Source organism: Delphinapterus leucas, unplaced genomic scaffold, assembly GCF_059928025.1.
Source record: "Delphinapterus leucas isolate spDelLeu-1000000601 "Yukka" unplaced genomic scaffold, BTC_Dleu_Yukka2 spDelLeu_asBTCV2_sq40, whole genome shotgun sequence".
Taxonomy (NCBI): domain Eukaryota; kingdom Metazoa; phylum Chordata; class Mammalia; order Artiodactyla; family Monodontidae; genus Delphinapterus; species Delphinapterus leucas.
Window position 1 is genome coordinate 3,140,849 of NW_028322249.1, and position 14,262 is coordinate 3,155,110.

Consider the following 14,262-nt stretch of genomic DNA (forward strand, 5'->3'; position numbering starts at 1 on the left):
TTGCAGACTAATCCCTTGTTGGTCACATCATTTGCAAATATTTTCTCCCATTCTGTGGGTTGTCTTTTCATTTTGTTTATGGTTTCCTTTGCTGTGCAAAAACTTTTGAATTTAATTAGGTCCCATTTCTTTATTTTTGTTTTTATTTCCATTACTCTGGGAGACGGATCAAAAAAGATATTGCTGCAATTTATGTCAGAGAGTGTTCTGCCTATGTTTTCCTTTAAGAGTTTTATAGTTTATGGTCTCACATTTAGGTCTTTAATCTATTTTGACCTTATTTTTGTGTATGGCATTAAAGAATGTTCTAATTTCATTTTTTTACATGTAGCTGTCCAGTTTTCCTAGCACCATTTATTGAAGACACTGTCTTTCCCCCATTGTATAGTCTTGCCTCCTTTGTCGTAGATTAATTGACCATAGGTGTGTGGGTTTATTTCTGGGCTTTCTATCCTATTCCATTGTCCTATATTTCTATTTTTGTGCCAGTACCATACTGTTTTGATGACTATAGATTTGTAGTATAATCTGAAGTCAGGGAGCCTGATTCCTCCAGCACCGTTTTTCTTTCTCTAGATTGCTTTGGCTATTCAGGGTCTTTTGTGTCTCCATACAAATTTTAAAATCCACAAACAATAAATGCTGGAGAGGGTGTGGAGAGAAGGGAACCCTCCTACACTTTTGGTGGGAATGTGAATTGGTACAGCCACTATGGAAAACAGTATGAAGTTTCCTTAAAAAACTAAAAATAGAGCTACCATATGATCTTGCAATCTCACTCCTGGGCATACATCCAGAGAAGAACATGGTCTGAAAGGATATATGCACCCTAATGTTCATTGCAGCACTGTTTGCAATAGCCAAGACATGGAAACAACCTAAATGTCCATCGACAGAGGAATGGATAAAGAAGATGTTGTACGTATATACAATGGAATATTACTCAGCCATTAAAAAGAATGAAATCATGCCATTTGCAACAACATGGATGGACCTAGAGATTGTCATACTGAGTGAAGTAAGTCAGACAGAGAAAGAGAAATATTGTATTATATACCTTATATGCGAAATCTAAAAACAAATGAGACAAATGAACTTATTTACAAAATAGAAACAGACTCACAGACTTAGAGAACAAACTTATGGCTACCGGGGGGAAGGGTGGGGGGAAGGAATGGTTAGGGAGTGTGGGATTGACATGTACACACTGCTGTATTTAAAATGGATAACCAACAAGGACCTACTGTATAGCACAGGGAAATCTGCTCAATATTATGTAACAACCTAAAAGGGAAAAGAATTTGAAAAAGAATAGATACATGTATATGTATAACTGAACCACTTTGCTGTACACCTGAAACTAACACAACATTGTTAATCAACTATACTCCAGGGAATTCTCTCATGGCCCAGTGGTTAGGGCTCTGCACTTTCACTGACTAGGGCCTGGGTTCAATCCCTTGTCAGGGAACTAAAATCCCACAAGCCGCATGGTGTGGCAAAAAAACAAAACAAAACAAAAAACTATACTCCAATATTAAATGAAAAGTTAAAAAAAAATATTCACAAAGGAAAACTTTATCTTCTTGGAAAAAAGGGAACATTTGACTATAACAATGACATATGAAAAGTAAAGTAGAATATAATATATCTTTTGAGTTGTATTAAATTTGATGTTTTCAGGTAAACAAGTACAAAATCCAGAGTTCCTTATTTTCTAATCTCGGTCATATAAAAAGCTCAAGCTTTAAAATGTTATGATACCTCCTCTTTTGATGTCAGGGATGAAGATAAAAAGCTATCCCTCTAAAATTAGGGTTAGACTGTGCAGTCTTTCTTCTTTTTCTCATCAAGATATTATTCTTCTACACACAATTTCGATGAGGAAAACCAACCTGGATAAAGGAACATGACTTCTGTTTAAAATAATTATTTAGGAAATCAGAAATAGATGGTCAATAGCATGGTTGAATTAATAACACTCTGTTCAAAATAGAAATAAAATGTGTTCACACAGATAAATATAACTGTATTTTAAATATCAATATTATAATTAAACATGTACTCTATGTGCACACAGGCATATGTGCACTTTCATACACACACACACACACACACACACACACACACACACAAGGACTGTTTATCCAAATTGTTAACGTACTTTGCTGATTGCATTGTGGTAATAACTCTGAGAAAGCCAGTGTTATTATTCCTCATTAAATTGGACTATATCATCTGAAAGTAAAAAACATAAAGCTGATCACATTGACAAATTTTACTAATTTAAAACACTGATACACCAATATAAAAAGCCACTGTTTATATGGTTAGCACATTTGTTAATCCATTATTTTAATCATTATAGGATTGACAGTTTCATTCTTCTGCAAGCCAGACACATTCGATTTTTGAATCAACCCTTCTAATTACTCAGATGTCTAAGATTAAACATTTAAAATAAGTTACAATGCAAATTTGACCAAGTGAAATGCATTTGGTGTGTTTCAGGATCATAACAATTAAGAGATGATAGCTATTGTTCTAAAATAAAATTCTATGAATGTAATATTTAATGAGATTCAGAAATATTATAACACATTCACGTAAAATTTTACTCCATCATTAGTGAGAAGCATAGTAATTCAACTGTCTTAAAGCATGTACATAACATTTTATTGCTGAAAGGATCAGAAACTTTTAAATTCTCACTGTGCATTGTAATGAAAGTTGTATTTACCTAACTAAAAATGTGAACTGCAAAATTGCAAGATTTCCTGTAGGAAAATATAATACCAGTTTCTTTGTGGAGTTTTTGATACATTGGTAAAGAGTATAATTACAATTGCAAACAATTATTTTGCTTGGACATTAAAAATAAAATAGTTTACCTAAATAGCAAATAATAGGAGTTTTGTCTTAATTAAATCACCTAGAAGTTCTGTCCTTGTAGTGTCTTTTTTTTTTTTTTTTTTTTTGTGGTACGCGGGCCTCTCACCGTTGTGGCCTCTCCCGTTGCGGAGCACAGGCTCCGGACGCGCAGGCTCAGCGGCCACGGCTCACGGGCCTAGCCGCCCCGCGGCATGTGAGATCTTCCCGCACCGGGGCACGAGCTCGTGTCCCCTGCATTGGCAAGCGGACTCTCAACCACTGCGCCACCAGGGAAGCCCTCCTTGTAGTGTCTTTTAAATAGAATGAATCTCAAAATAATTCCAATGAATAAAGATAATGTCTTATGACATTCAAGTGCACCATTTCTAGTAAAATTCAGGTAATACGTTGGCAGCTGGTAGGAAGCTCCAAACACAGAAGTATTTCCACAGGGTTTGTTTAGATTTAGGTGGATTTCCTACAGTCACTGTGATTTTAATTCATCAGTCCTCTACAGTGGGATTTCTGAATATATAATCTGTACAGCATTTTCATCAGAATCAGCAGGAGTGCTTATTTCAAATGTGAATTCCTAGGTCCCATCAGAGACCAAATGAATCAAAATCTAGGTGACAGAGCATGCATTTGCATTTTAATGATTTGTCCAAGTGATCCTCATGCACATTAAGTTTGAGAACGCATGTGCACCCTTAAATCCAAGTAAAGAATGTATGAAATATATATCAAGTAGTTCACAGAGTTGTTCGGTGAGCAAATGCTGTAAAATAAAACAAATAGTTTATATAATCTGACAATTATAACCTATTTCACAAACTTTAAGTACAAATGAGGAAGATTAAAAGGCTCAGAGTGTGCCAAGGTCACAGACCTCTTAGCCTTGGTGATTTTCAAGCTTGCCTGAAGAGTCCCCAGGAGGACTACAGGTACACTATAGATAACAATGTCACAATACAATCTACTGAATGAGAATCTCTTGGGGCAGAGGTCTGATAATCATTACGTTTAGCTATCTAGTCTGGTGACATTTATCATTAAGGAAGTTTGGAATATACTTCCTTGAGCATTCCCAGGCTGACACTACAAAACACTCATAATAATCTGAATTGCTAGTGTGGCATTATAGCCTTAGTTAGCCCAATCACTTTAATTTATGTCTCTAATATCTATTAACACCCTATATGCCATTACTTTTTACTTCAAAGGATTGGCTTAATACCGACATCTTATTACTGTTTTTACCTAGGATTGTTTTTAATGAATTATCATTAATGTACTCAATATTTGTACAATCTAATCTGTGAGCTGTCTGATATAATTTTCCTACATGAATTTTCAAAAGTTTCACTGCATGTACAAATGCATTAATAGCATTTGTATTGAGAGTAGTTAGGGGAAATTGTCATATCTTATAATTTGACGAGGTGTGATCAGTAGTGATTTTTTCTCTAAATATTCACTTCCATATATTTTTCTATATATTTTCTATAAATTCAATATCTTGAAATATGTGTATATATTATGGCGTGAGACAAACAAGCTTAGAAATGACTACTCTTATCAACACTCACATAAGTATATTGATTCAAGGCTTATAATTTTAAAAACGTCATAATGAATACAAGTGAAAACAGAAAAAGTAAAATCAGTCATCTCTCAGTTAAGAAAACATTTATACAACTGTTTAAAAATAACTGTAAAATTCAGTTGTATATATTCATTACTATACATGTAAAACCAAAAACTCAGTTCCTTAAAAGATTCTCCTTCAAGAATAATCTGTAGTTTAGAGTGGCTTAAATGTCCAGCTTCCTTGCCTGTTCTTTGCCAGTGTTTTCTGTGCTGGGAAGCAGAGAATGCAAAGGGCAGCACCGTATTCTGGTCCTGCAAGAGAAACAGAATGGTAAGATTTGGGAGATACAAGCTGCACTAATTATGTCACAGAGACTAGAACAGCAGTGATTTTTCCCCCATTATTAGTATTTTATATCAGTAGAATCTATTTAATATATTCAATAATTCTATTATTTCTAAGACCTTCCACAAAAGGGCATTACAATCCTTTTAGTTTATTGCAAACATATATATTTTTTAAAGTGGATTCACTTTATTTATTTTTTGGCTGCGCTGCAGGATTTGTCAGAAGACAAACAGTAAGTTGTGAGCTCCATTTTGCCCAACTACTTTTTTCTTCACACCCTGGAGAATCTGGTGTCTGGAACTGTAGAGACATCATCATGTTACCACCCCTTCTCCTCTCAGGTTGAATCCACTGTGACAGAACACTCATGTCCTTAAGAGGCAAGGCCTAGCAAATAGCCTCTCACAAATCCACTGAACATCACAATGTCCTGTTTGATAAATTCTGTTGCTGCTTCAATTATATTGCTGATTTCAGGTGCTGCTTTATTTGCTCATTTCTGAATCAGGTCTTCCTGCTTTCTTTATATCTTTTATCAACTCTGTCTCAGTTGATTTGCACATAGTTACTTTGACTGGTAAATCTGAAGAAGATGGCCAGCAGCCTACTGTTGCTGTAAGTTTTCCAACTTTCTGGAACAAAAATCCTGCACAATGGCCAGTGCAATCTGGATGGCTACTGAGTATTGTTCTACCGGAAGTGCCAAACTATGGCCAAACATAGATTCTACCAGCGGTGTCTTCATGTATACTGAGTTAGGTCCAATATGAATCATCATCACTTTCATATTCAGGTGAGAGAGATCCCATCTAGACTGGCCTGGCCTTGGAATCCAGAACCAAGTGAAGAGGACTCAGCTGTCAAAGGGGGGCAAAGAGGGCCTGGGGTTGGAAGAAAGGGTCATAGATGCAGAAGTAAGCACTTCATGAAAACTAAGCAAATGGTATTTCTAGGTAAATCAGTCTTTCTGTGCTGGACTAATTAAAAGAACTTCACAGCTCTCTATCCCCAAGCTTTCTCACCCTCTGGAATTGAGGGCTTTTACTGCTTCCCCCATTATTTTTTTAATTAAGTAATGAATAGTATTTTATTATTATTATTATTATTGGCTGCATGGCATGGCATACATGATCTTTCCTCCCTGACCAGGGATTGAACCTGTGCTCCCTGAAGTAGAAGCATGGAGTCTTCACCACTGGACCCCCAAGTAAGTCCCTGAAGAGTATTTTATAGATAAGAAAACTTTAGCCTCAGCAGGATAAATTTGAGGACAGTTCCAACAGCTAGTTTCCCAGAGATGCCCTTGAAGTGGTCCTTACAGTTTTTGCAAACTAGAATACCTGATAGTGTTTATCAGCGCAACACGTCAGGTGCAGTGTAAAGGTATGGGTACTGAAAAAGTAATATTGACCCTAACTATGCATTCACACACAGGCATTTACAGATTTTTACCCAGTCTTTGAATTAAAAGATAGATTCTCTGAGTCTGATCAATGTCAGCCTCTTGAGATGCACTAAAATGAAATTCAGAAAAAGTTGAATAACTTAAACTACTCTGGAGTTACAGATAACTGAAGTAGAAAGCCTCTTAAGCAATGTGAGAGAAGAAAAAAAGGGGCAAAAATCTACCTACTAGCTTGGTTTGTAGAACTCATGTTTTTAGGAGTTGGGAGAAAAGAAACTTTGGAGCAGGTGTTTCATGTGACAGATCATTAGATCTGTTATCTAGGTCTGTATTAGATCTGTATAGTATCTATTGAGATACTACAGATGAGGAAAGATGTTAAGTGTATTTGCTTTGTATCATCAATGGAGATTTTTTGCTGCCTCTGAAAGCTTGCTGTCAAGATTTAATTTAATATTTAATTAATTTCCTCTCTGCCGATCTGTGATTTCCCTTAATGCCATTTCCCTTAATGCCATTTCCTTTTCTAGAGAGATCACAGATTACTGTAAATTATTTGTGTTCAGTGAGGATGGGCATAACGGTAGTAATAATGAGAACAAGAATAGTGACTGGCCATTTATACATAAAATGAATTCTGTTAGAAACACCTATAAATATTGTACCAGCGTTATTAATTGGCTTAATAAGATCAATTGGCATAATAAGATCTAAGTTGTTTATTATAAATAAAATGAATAAAAATTCACTAGTCAGCAATAGATATTAGTATTTTTCTTTTTTAAAAATCTCTTCTTTGCTAGCCCTAAATGCTTTATTTCTTAGGAGTCTAATGTTGACTTCACTAGTCTTAGTGGAGTTACCAGCTTGTGGCTGAATCACGCTCACTCTAGTATTCAGACATGGTTTGACACATCTAAATTAGGGTGAGGAAGATTATTCCAGAATATCGAGGCTCTCTTTTGTCAGGAATTGGGGGATGGGGACTTATTCTGAATAAAGAGGAAGTGAAGACTGGAAAGGTTACTTGGTCAACAGAGAGAAAAGATTAGCCTGAAAATAGAAACTGTCATTCCCAACATTCTCAAGCTCAGACTGCATCAACATATGAATACTTGGCACTAAGTAAATGGTTATAAAAAAAACACATCTAATTCCCAGTCTGTAATCTACCAGTGACATTAAAAAATAAGATACCACCACTGGTGATGATGTAAGTGTTGTTTTCGAGAAGGGCTGCTAGTACAGCTTATGATAGCATCTTAATAAACAAAATATTAGTTTTGAGTTGTAATGAGGATTAAAACTTAGATTGAGAATCAAGCTTCTCTGCATATATGTATGTATAAGGAAAATCTATTTTTCCTTAAAACACCTGCATTGTATCACTTTAGAGGTAAAGGATGGTTTTCTCCCTTCTTAAATCTCCTCTTGATAAATATATTTTCATTGGAAGATGTTTTAAGTAGTCCCTCATCTAAGTGGAAAGATTACAGGTACCATAACAGGGAATCTTCAAGAATATAAGGAAAATATTTTAGTCCGAATCAGTTCTTACATGAGATGATATCAAGTCACTAGTTAATTTCTAGAAAGAATAAATGCCATGGGCATAGAAAAATAGGAACTGATGAATAAGAAAGGCAATCTTCATCAAGGTTTGTTTCTTGGAATATGTATAGCTAGAGCCTGTATGACACTTTTCGTTTTATTTTAATTGCTAATACAATTTTTCTATATTTTAAAAATTGATATTGTTCATATTAAGAACATTTATTTGAAATGTCTTACAAAGCATTCTAACACATCCTGAAACAGTGTAGTTTTTCTTTAGCTGCTGTACTACCTCTCTACCCTCCCTCAATAAAACACACAAAACACCTTACTACAACCTTAATACTTTAAAATTTTTTTAAAAACTCTAAAATTACAGCTCAAATAATTATTTAACCAATAAAAATAACATTATTTTATGAGACTCATTTTAGGGAGTATTAGTTATTATCTTGTAATTCTACATTTTTTCTCATTCTTCCCTTCCATTTTATTTCCGCTCCTCTTTTAGCATACCTTCATACGTCTGTCATCATTTTGCTCACGAGAAAAAAAGGTGGCATTTTTAAATATCAAGTAATATGTGTTATAGCTTTGCTAAACATTTCACCACCAGTTTGTTGCAAGAGATTTATAAATCAGATTTTCATTAAAAAGGAGAAAGAATCAACACCGTATGTTGTGCTAAATCCTATGCAGCTGCTGCTACAGCAGCTTAATAATGTGTGAACTAGAAGGCATTCAGTACTCTGTATGATATACAGGACTGTAACTTCTTTCAAATGTTGTGATTTTTTTTTAATATTAAGATTAAAATCTAAGAAAACATGGTAAAATGGAATAACTTAGAAGTGTTAACATTTATTTTATAGAAAAGAGAGTTGCTAAATGGGTATCTATAACTGAAATTAAAATACCCAAGTACTCTTGAAATTGAAATAGAAAAGCAGGCTCAAACAAAAATGTTGTATATTAATGCAGCTCCTCTTGTAATCTGAACTTCATTGCAATGTACTTTTGCCTAAATATCCATCTAGTTGGCATTTTTATTACAATTCTGCAAATGGAAAGAGAGCAAATGAACCATTTACTGCCTTTATTTTCTAAGTATAATCATGTTTCTGTTTTCCATTCAATGATAGCCAACTCTTTTCCACTCCAACATAAAACATTCTTGAGTGTTAATGATCAGTTATGGTAAGAGGTTGATATCGTACCCCATGCTCATTTATATTACAATGTACAGAATGTCAGAATCAGTTATTTATAAACTTTAGTTGAGAGGTCAGGAAATAATACCCTAATATAAAACTGTGCATATTTTAAATAATATTTATGGGCCAACCACATATGAGATATAAACACTACCCTACATATACATCTTAAATTTATTAGATTTGAAGTAACAACACTGAAGGAGGAAAATCATTTTTAAAAGCACCATAAAGCAAGACAGTAATTTTCTTCTTAAGTGTGCTTTTTTTAGATTTGTTTTTTATTGAGGTAATGTCAGTTTATGACATTATGTAAGTTCCATGTGTACAACATGGTATTATCTACTTCTGCATACTTTTCAACATGTTCACCACCAAAAATGTAGTTTCTGTCCATCACCATACAGCTGATCCCATTAAATGTGCATCTGCACATGGAAATTACATGCTTCTCTTTCATTGAAAAGAAACACCTCATGATAATGATGATTAATTTTCCTATGTTAATATAAATTTGCATTATTTCTGCATGTATCATGATAGAACAGAATGAGTTCATGAATTAGTGTGAAAAAATGTTTCCTTGCTATAGAAATAAGACAGGTGGCTATTTTCCATCTAGTATAAGGACATTATAAGAGCAATCTATAGACCAATATTCTTAATGAATATAGACAAAGAATGTTCAAAAAATACTCGGAAAAAATGCATCCAACAATATATAAAAAATGAATATATATATTCATTTATATATATAAAATGAATCCAAAAAATGAATATATATATTCATTTATATATATAAAATGAATCCAAATATATAAAAAATGAATCCAACAATATATAAAAATAAGTATATACGGCTAAATGGGCTTCATCCAGAGAATGCATTGGCAGTTTTATACGTAAAAACTATCGATATAATATACTCTATTTAAATGACACACAGCACATGATCATCTCTGATACTGATATAGTCGGATATTCACAGTATATTCTCTATTTAATGCCTACTAGGATGACTAAAGTCAAAAGGACAGATCATAAAACTAGCTGGCCAGGATGTTGAGAAATTGGTGGTAGGAATGTAAAATGATATAGACTCCATGGGAAATAGTTCAGCTGTTTCTCAAAATGTTAAAAATAGAGTTACCATATAATCCAGAAATTCCCCTCCTCGGTATTTTCATATGTATATACCTATGAATAATAAAAACATATATCTACCATAACTTCTCTTCACTTTTTCACAGCAGCATGGTTTATTAATAGACAAAAAGTAGAAATAATCTAAATGTCCATCAACTGATAAATGAGCAAATAAAATGTGTTATATCCATACAATGAAATATTATTCAATTAAAGCAATTATACCCCAATAAAGATGTTTTAAAAAAAATAATAAAAATAAAAAAAATAAAAAAAAAAAATATTATTCATTGTAAGAATTAAGTAATGATACATGCTACAATATAGAAAAACCTTGTAAATTTTATTCCAGATATAAAAAGACATCCACAAATACGACATATTGTATGAGTCCATTTATACAGCATAATTAAATTAGTAATTCACAAAAAGGGGCATATTAAAATATTCAAGTGTACAGTAACTAAACAATTCACTTACAAATAACACTTGGGACAAAAAAATACTCAGGAAAATAGAAAATATTTTAATGAGTAAATATGGAAACACAGTAGATCAAAATTTGTTCAATAGAGCTAAAACAGTCTTGAGATATGTGTCTTTAAGTATTTATATTAGAAAAAAAAGAATTATGAATACAATGACTTAAATTATTCCCTTAAGATGCTGGAAAAAGAAAATCAAATTAAACCCAAAGAAAGTAGAAGAGAGAAAATTAGAAAGGTAAGAGTTGAAATTAATAAAATAAGATAATTGTACCTATAATAATTAACAATAATAATTAGATTAAAATTTTAAAGAGAAAATGCAATAAAATAAAAATCTATGAACTCAAAATAAATTTCATTAATTGATTTCTATGATAGACTATTGATGGAGTTCTCATCTTCATTTGTGTTCTTCCATCTCTGATGTTTCACCTTCTTTTAAAAGCTTACATAATTAGGTCAGCCACACAAGAATAATCTCCCTTCTGCATAACACACAGTTAGCTTATTAGTAAACTAATCACAGAAGTGATATCCCATTATATTCCAGACTACACCCACAGTCAAGAGAAGGAGATTATATAAGTCATTTACACTACAGTGCAGGGATCTTAGGGGAATATCTTAGAATCTTCTCTATCACATGATTAGAATATACAGACATGAGGGAATTCCCTGGTGGTCCAGTGGTTAGGACTCTGGGCTTCCACTGCAGGGGGCCTGGGTTCAATCCCTGGTCAGGGAACTAAAATCCTGACAGTCGCATGGCACAGCCAAAAAAAAAACAAAAACAACAACAACAACAAAACAGGTATGAATTACCATGATTAGTTGTGTACTTATTTGTGTGCTATTTCCATAGTTTACATTAGTCATTTAAAAATTATTTTTAAGTATTCTTGAAGCATTAAAAATGAGCTACTGGGCTTCCCTGGTGGTGCAGTTGTTGAGAGTCCGCCTGCTGATGCAGGGGACGCGGGTTTGTGCCCCGGTCCGGGAAGATCCCACATGTCATGGAGCGGCTGGGCCCGTGAGCCATGGCCGCTGAGCCTGCGCGTCTGGAGCCTGTGCTCCACAACGGGAGAGGCCCCAGCAGTGAGAGGCCCGTGTACTGAAAAAAAAAAAAAAAATGAGCTACTGTTCTAGGGGGTACACTAATTTTGTTAAACATTTTAGTCTAGAAGCCTCCTTCATCTTTGCTTCTAGTAGCAACTCCCAAAGGAAATCACTATCCTGATTTCTGACAATATAGATTATTTCTCTCAGGCAATTTTGAAAATCAGTTCTGGAATTAGTCTTTCCAGTTTTTATCTTTACATCTTTCCTTCTTTTCCATTGCTTCAAAATTGACATCTCATCCTCCTCCCACAAACAATAACAACAACAACAAAATATATATATTTCCTTAGAGAAACCGAATGATTCTTAGAATTAGGAGGGGAGCAATGTTATTTACCAGCAGAGTGTTACAACGATCTGCCCCAGCGCCCTTCCTTACCCCAGCATGCATTTCATTAAGAGTTTGCTATGTCAAATAAGTACAAAAATATTGAGAGTGCAGATAGCATGTGGAAGGTCATCGTTGTTGCTTGTTTTTCTGCACTTGTTGCCTTTTCTACTGATATAGAGAAACTGACAGAAAAATCTTGTCTCTAACACCATTTACATGTTTACAAATTTGATGATAAGCTTAATTTTATAATAAATATTATTTTTTCTTGAGTTTCCATCTACATGCCACTCAACAGCATTTGGCCTTTACTTCATATTTTCAGAGGAGTCATTATTACTAAATTTTGTGGGTTTTAATATGTTCCTTTGACATCCATAAATCTAGCTTCAATAATAAACATTAGAAAGAGGCAGATGGAAAAAAACAAAAGAATAAATTTTAAAAATTGAAAAAGAGCAAAAAGTTGCAAAATAGGGAAAATAAGAAAGGTCTATACTGCCTGAAAAATATCAGTTGTATTTGAGTGTTATTAATGTCATAGTAGATATTTTACGTATTGATTAATTTAATTCATGACTAAAATTAATAATTTTTTATCTTCTCAAATATCCTGGTGTTCCACTGGGCTTACCAAAACCCAGTATTTATTTTACTATTCCTAAATCCAGGCATTAAAAATTACAAGTTAATTCTGTTAAAAATGTGTCCTTATATCTTGTTAATGGTTCTTTAGGAGGCTTTACAACATGAAATTTTATGTTAATACTAAAATAGATTTCTACTATGTGAAGATACCCAAATTTAGTGCAGTGCACAAAGTTTTATGAGATATTTCCTGTTATGCTCTGCCAATATATACAGTTTATGATTTTTAATTTATTTTTCATGATATTTATGATTTTTTATTCATTTAAAACATTTTTCCTTTTCAATTTGATTAGTTTTACAGCTATTCACTAGTCTCTTCTCAATCTTTCTCCCTTTCATTCATTCTTTCTTTCTTTCCTCTTTTTAATTTTCTGACTATGTCATTATTGCAATTTTTCATTTTGATCTTGTAGTCTATTTGGCCATACAAACTCTAGAGCTTCTCATAGGAGTGAATGAAACCTCTATTTCAACTACATCAAGGTTCAAACTCTCATTGTTTCCTTTCCTTTATGGCAATTGTGACTAAGAGCACCGTCTGATACATCTCATGCAAATAAATGTCTCCAATTTGGTTTCCAGAGGACCTCAATCCAGCATCGTTTTTAATACATCAACTCCTTTCTTCCTATCTAACCTCTATCTTCCTATCTAACCTTCCTATCTAGCACAGATCATTGCTGTTCCTGACAACCAAACTTGCACTCTCTACTTCACGCTTCACCAGTTCTCACTGACAATCATTATGAAATTGAAAATGGGTACAAGGACATCATGTCTTTGCAGAAAGAATGCACATACCTCCAGCAGATGTTCCACTTGGAGCAGAGAGAAGGCAGGAAAGTCACTGTGAAACCATCCTCCCTAGTTCATTTTCTACAAATGAACACGTAAGAGGCTTCCAACTGTTAAATGCTTAAATCTAGTGGTATGAAGCCAAAATGGTGCAAGAAGTAATGCCTGCATCCCACCCACGTCTTTAAAAAACACTAAAAAGCTGGAATGGATAATAAATTCACAAATTTAAATGATAAAAAACTTAAAGAGGTTCACTTTATATCACGCTTGTGTCATTTGGAAGCAGAGTGAAAATCTACAATGACATATTTGAACTCAGAGAATTTCTACAGAATCTGCTTTCATATATCCTCTTCTGAATTACATTTTGCATTTGGTTCCCATAGAAATCCTGAAATCTATAGTTTTATTACAATTGGTTTTTATGACCTTTACTATTCTATCTAACTGATTTATAAATAAGGAAACATTTTTAAACAAGTGCTATTGTGTTAAAATAATGTCAATGTATTTAATTAAAATTTAAATGAAAGAAAACATCCACCCTCTAGAAAATCCTTCTAGAATTTTTCCTTAAATTCCAGGTCACCATGCCTCACACAGTGGATGAGGTAGTAAAAAGAGAATATCAAGAATTGAAATATTTAAGCATAAGCAATTCAGAATTTGCAAGAAAATTCTTAAGCAACCTTTAGAGTAAAATATATGATTTGAATTAGTTGAGCATATTAGAAACGGTTACCCAT

General features: G+C 33.6%; 1 protein-coding gene and 1 pseudogene across 1 annotated transcript in view; one reads left to right on the forward strand and one right to left on the reverse strand.

Moving 5' to 3' along the window:
- LOC149743962 (uncharacterized) overlaps positions 1-14,262 on the forward strand; it is a 119,443-nt gene that overhangs the window by 70,907 nt on the left and 34,274 nt on the right. The gene's annotated exons all lie outside the window — the stretch shown is intronic.
- On the reverse strand, positions 4,102-7,032 carry LOC149743964 (FUN14 domain-containing protein 1 pseudogene; annotated as a pseudogene).